Source organism: Enhydra lutris, unplaced genomic scaffold (assembly GCF_002288905.1).
Source record: "Enhydra lutris kenyoni isolate GAN:26980312 unplaced genomic scaffold, ASM228890v2 scaffoldscaffold11, whole genome shotgun sequence".
Classification (NCBI taxonomy): Eukaryota; Metazoa; Chordata; class Mammalia; order Carnivora; family Mustelidae; genus Enhydra; species Enhydra lutris.
In genome coordinates, this window is record NW_019154095.1 from 35,521,162 (window position 1) to 35,527,161 (window position 6,000).

Below are 6,000 nucleotides of genomic sequence, written 5' to 3' on the forward strand. Positions count from 1 at the left end.
AGCTGCCTGATTCAGAGGGCCCACTTTTCTTAATGCCTAATCTGCTGAAAAGGAATATAAGTTCAATAGAAGAATACAGGGGCGGCCTGGGTGGCTCAGTCAGTTAAAAATCTGCCTTTGGCTCATGTCATGATCCCAGTGTCCTGGGATCGAGACCCACACTGGGCTCCCTGTTTGGCAGTGAGCCTGTTTCTTCCTCTCCCTCTGCCCCTCTACCTGCTTGTGCTCTCTCGCTCTCTCTCAAATAGATAAAAAAAGATCTTTAAGAAAAATAGAACACAAAGTGTGCTAAATCAATAACAATAATTTTACAAGATGGTCTACCTATTTAACAGGCTCTGTAATTTCAATAATGCTGTTTAGCCAGAAAAACCACTTGTATCTCCTGGAATAGAAAATATTTCTAAATTTAAAGATAGTTCAATGCTTTAATTGGATCTTTTGTGCTTATTTTTGGCTTGTTTTCAACTTTTGATTTGTGGTTGTTGGTGGGAAGAATTAGGAATAATATTGGGGTTATTTTCCTCACTTAGAATGAATAGACTGACCTGTCTCTGTTTCTGTCCTTCATACTCAACAACTCTTTCACTAATACTTCTACATCCCAGGGTAGAGCTAAAGTGAACTTTCTCATAAAGTCAATAAACATAGAGTCATGCTGTCTGATGGGGATGGGAGAGAACTTCATAAGAACCGGCTCTTAAATGACGCTAGGTCAGTGTAAACATCACAGAATAGATTTATTTTTTTTTTCCCACCTCCCACTGAAAGCTGACACAGTATAACTCTGCTACACGGCAGTTCTGCTATAAGTCTGATTGTGACCTAGGCTGAATGGCATACTTTCTGGGAACGTCAAACTTTACTTTTGTGATACAAAACAGAATAGATCAGAGGGTCGAACTGACAAGAATTATTCATCAAAGCAAAGCCTTGACAAGGGTCTCTGGGCAGGCCCTTGGTGGGAAGCTTGGCCAAGTCTCTAAAGATGCAATCTAAATCTGTTTTAATCTTTCTGGAGCTCTAAAAGAGTACTAACCATGGACATAAATCTGGCTCTTCTCTTAAAAAATTAGAAAGGAAGTTCTCTTTGTGATATAATTTTCAGCGCAAATGCATCATATAAATTCTGATTTGGGTGTGTTTGGGTAGTGGAGGAAAGATTGTAATTCTACAGATGACAGTAGCCTATAAGTAAGAATACAATCTGATCTCACAAGGTTCAGACTGTAACGTTAACATATTTGAATATGTCGGATGCTCTTGTTGGCCATGTTGTCTTGTGCAGACATCAGCACAGTTGTTGCCTGGTTAGACTGAGGTCAGCTGGGAAAGCAGGACTCCTGCTGGCATTGGGGGTGGAGGGGGGCTAGGTATTCTTGGCTGCGGCTTTCATGCCAGGTGAGCAGGAAGCAGGGACTGCAGCAGCGGTATATTGAGAGGAGTGTCCAGCTGACGGAATGGCAGGCTACCCAGTGGCTGCAAGGACATTCTGCTTTCTTCCAGTGTGATAGTGCACCGAAGGTACTGACAGACTAGCCGTCTAGATTCAGCTCTGGCGGCAGTTAGCTGTAAGGTGTTAGGCAGGTGGTTGCCCTTTCTGCTTCAGCTACCTCACCTGCAAACTGAGAATGAGAAGACCTGCCCCACTACCGCAGAGAATGATTATAAGGATCAGATGCAACTTTATTGATATAAAGTACTGTCAAGTCGTTATGTCTTAGGGACCTTGCAAGGACCTGTAGTGAGTAAGGAGAGAGCATTCAAGGATCAGGCTGATGGAGTAACCGGGTGCGGGGAATTCCCCACCATGTCTTGGAACCCTCATCCCATGATCAGATGCCTCTCAAAAAGCAGGGTTGGGGAGTTGGGGGGCGTTCTGCAGGGGTTCCACTGAGGCACATCGACTGAGTTGCTGTTCTCCGGGCCAGTACTTTGCCTACATGCTTCAAAGCTGCCCATCCACTTTGGTGACATCATCCATCTGGCATATAATCTTAGTTGAATTCGATGTATCTCTTCCTTACCAGATTCCTAGATTGTGAGAGAAGACGGATATATTGACGGGTTTGTCTGCCTGCCTAACTGACCTTTCGGTTTTCTCTGCGGCTACTTCAGCCCCGATGCTCTCTTACCATGCTGGCCTTCCCCTCCTCCCCTGCCTCCTCCACTCCCATAATCTCAGAGCAGATGCTTTCTCGTTTTACTGGCTGTCAGAAACTCAGTTGCCTTAGCAGTAGGTTTTCCTGTCCTTCCCCTGTAAAAGTATTTGCATCGTGCTTGGATTGCTTACAGCTCTGATGCTTCCTGAACAAGTAGAGTGAAAGCTAAGGATACAAATTCCGATTCTGCTTCTTTACCCTCTGGGGCAGAGGCCGTCTGCTTTCGCTAGGTGGTTTGGGGCAGGGAAATGCAGTTCTCTGGGTCTTCCAGTCTTGACTCTTCCCCTCCCATCCCCCAGGTTGTTACCAGAATGTTCTTTCTAAATGGAAATGTTACTTTTGCTCAAAGCCTGCTCAAAGCCTGATGACTCCCCTCTGTCCATCTAGGTTCCCTGGGCCGCCAGGCACACTGATGGCTTTGTTTTGATCCAGCACCATGTTGGCCTCCTCAAGGTTTAAAACAATTAAAATTAGTAAGAACATTAAACATTGGAAGATGTCTTATGAAATCCACAATCTGAGTTTCTCTTGGAAGATTGTTAAATGGCAATGCTGGGCATCAGGAACTGGGTAGGGCTGCCCCTTCGCCACAGCAGGCTTCTCCAAATGGCCCAGCTACCGCCACGGCCTCATCACTGCCTTGCTCTAGGGAGGTTCTGGTGTTTGCTCCCCGCCACTACAGGATGAAATTCAGCTTGAGTTAAACTTTTTACCAGGTAAATGGGATCCATACCAATTAGGCTCCAACTACATTTGCACCCAACGCCTACCCATTCCTACAGGCTTTACTAGAATAGCTATGCTATGAAATGGTTAGTTGTTTGCCTGTTTGAGTTTGCTTACCCTTTCATTTTATTTTGTTATTTTTTTTAAAGATTTTATTTATTTATTTGACAGACAGAGATCACAGGTAGGCAGAGAGAGAGGAAGGGAAGCAGGCTCCCTGCTGAGCAGAGAACCTGCGGCTAGATCCCACCCTGGGATCATGACCTGAGCTGAAGGAAGGCAGAGGCTTTAACCCACTGAGCCACCCAGGTGCCCCTTGTTATTTTTTTTAACTGTAGAAACCCATCTTGCAGATCCCTCTGGAACATCCATTATAGGCAAAGGATGTGCCTGGCTTGGCAACACCACAATTAAGGACTGTTTTAAAGGAGTTACATTTCAGATTTTCAGGGTGTGTTGATCCAAAGCTTCTGTGAAGGACAAGAAGCAGAGGAGGGAAGAGAACAGATGGGGCCCTTTCTGTACTTTCTGTCATTTCCAAAACAAATACGTCTCATTTGGTTATGTGGTCATGTGTTTGCAGCCATTCTGCTCTGTGATGCTGAGGACACAGCAGCAAAATGGTTTACCTTGGTTAAGATATCTGTTTTCAAACATTTCCCATTCTTTTCCAGAATTACAGGAAAATTGATATGTCAGTTAGCCTCATTACTTGAACTTCTAGACAATGAAATAAATGCAAGCTATTGAGTACTTACTTCCTTTATTGTTGTTCACATTAAGTCCAGGAGCTTGTTGAGGAGCAGAGTTCAGAAACCTGGGCATTTGCTTCTCTAGTTTCAAGAAATCGCTGTATAGGTCCGGCTTTATCTTACGGGGGCCATTTCTTGCTCCAAGTTCCACTCTGTGCTAGTTCCAAAACTTGATTTCCCCTGGAGGAGTCAGGCTTTAGGAATTTATGTCATCCTAGCCAAATTCATAAGATTTATTACTAAACTAGAATATTCCTCTTCTGTTCATTTACTGAACCACCTACTAAGTATGTGGCCATGTCCTAATGTCTGGAGAAATAAAAATAAATCACAAATATGATGTGGTCCCAGCAATTTAAAAAGACTATGTTTTTATCGTTGAAAATTTGGCAAAGAGAAAAGATGAACCAATGGTCCCTGCAATTTAAAACTTATGGTACAGAAGTGAGAACAGCTATGTAAACAAATACATTATATATCATGTGTGAAGTGTAGGGTGACTTTACATCTTGGGGACATCCTGGTTTATGCCTGCTGTCTGGTATAACTATTAATAGTGCCCCCTTTCAAAACCATCTAAGGGCCACAATAAAGGTTTCTATTAACGTTTGGGGTATAGAGATGGTAGATGGGGGTAGAAATCAGCCTGTTTTTCCAGAGCAGACCCTTGAGCTGGGTCATGAAGGAAGTTTGGACAGTCAAGGTCTGGGAGCTCCAGGTGGGGGATAAGGGGGAGGGGAATGTGCAAAACTCTGCAGGCAAAAAGGAAATTGTTCCGGAAGCAGCAATCAGTCATTCCAAGCTAGTTATTGTTTTCCAAATTTATCCCGTGGAAAAATTTCCCCAAGATACTTGGTAAAAATAGATTTCCAGGTTCTGCTGGTAATCTGGATTAGTATTTTTAAAGAAGCATCCCAGATGATTCTGGGCTATATCAAAAGTTCAGAACCGATTCTATACTGTTTATGGCAAGGAATACAAAGGGCTGGGAGCAAAAAGGAGCAGGAACAGCAAGACTAGAGCATAAGTCACCTATCAGTCTGGTGGGGTGACCCCAGGTGGGAAAACCCTCAGAGGTAGAACCAGTTGGAAGACATTTACAGAAAACTTATGAAAAATGGACAGTGTGGGATCTATATGTTAGTTACAATGGGGATGCAGAGGATTGAAAAGATTTGAGAACTACTCAGGAAGAAGAATGAACAGGATCCAGGTTATGCCAGTTACTGATTTACATGGGGTAATATGATTTCCAGGTTACAGAACACTTGTGTGAAATCCAGGAACCTAGGGGACCTTACCACCTGAATGTTTAAATGGTGAGCCATAAACCTAAAAATACAAAAAATTGGATAACAGTGTGATGTATTTCATGTGGACGCAAAAAGAAAAAAAAAAGACTCCTGCTTGCTTCCCATTGTTGTTGCCTCTAGAACAGTCATGACAGTTGTGTTTCTCTCTGGGAAGGAGCTGGGTGAATTCTAAAGCATCCTGACATCCCCAACCCTTTTATCTAGACTTCAGGCAAACCTCTGCCCTTCTGTTATGGTAAGACTACTTGCCATGCCTTATCTTGCCTTCTTTTTGCTTCTGTGTTTGTTATCGAATGTGTGATACAGTCATGACTCCTCGCCGGTGCCAAGCTCTTTCAGGGGAGATGGGCGGCCTCCTGCAGTTTCAGCATGACTTTGTTCCTAAATTCTGGAGCTGCTCTCTCTGTGAGAAGCTGAAGTCACCTCACAGTTTCACCTCAACTCTGGGAAATTCCAATAGTACAAGAAACGCCCTACCCAGGCAAGGAGATGGTGAAGCCTGGTGTTTGTGGTTTGTGGAGCCGGCTTCCTTGGTGCACTGGAAATTCTGAGGCGAGCGATCCCTATATGGAAAATGAAGAAAATGCGAGGAGAGCTCTGCTATGTTCCTCTGCCTTCCAACATAAAGAGGGTTTTTATTTTGAAGGCTGCCTTCACAAGGCCTGTTGGCATACTTCTGAAGCAGCAGACGAAGTCAGAAATCAGAGGCTTAGAAGTTATGAAGAGAAAGCCTCAAAAAAGGAGAATGGGAAACCGACCAGGCTATAATTTCACAGGGTAATTGAGCACCCTTTATCAGAGACCTGGCCCCACAGCGCCCACGACTGCGGTTTGGGGAGGGACAAAACATCTACAATTCCAGCGCTTGGCTACTCTTGTAGCGTTGCTGAGGAATTTCCAAATCCTGGGAGCGACAGGGTCGGAGGTGAACAGGCTGAAATCTTCCACGCTGTTAATGTCAGGGAGAGAGAGAAACCTCAGGCAACAGCGGCCTCAAAGTGTGTGTGTGTGTGTGTGTGTGTGTGTGTGTGTGTGTGTGTGTGTGTG

At 44.2% G+C, this 6,000-nt stretch overlaps 1 protein-coding gene across 4 annotated transcripts in view; it reads left to right on the top strand.

The window, feature by feature from the left end:
* The window catches only part of LOC111144570 (transforming acidic coiled-coil containing protein 1), an 88,174-nt gene that overhangs the window by 21,921 nt on the left and 60,253 nt on the right, over window positions 1–6,000 (top strand). The gene's annotated exons all lie outside the window — the stretch shown is intronic.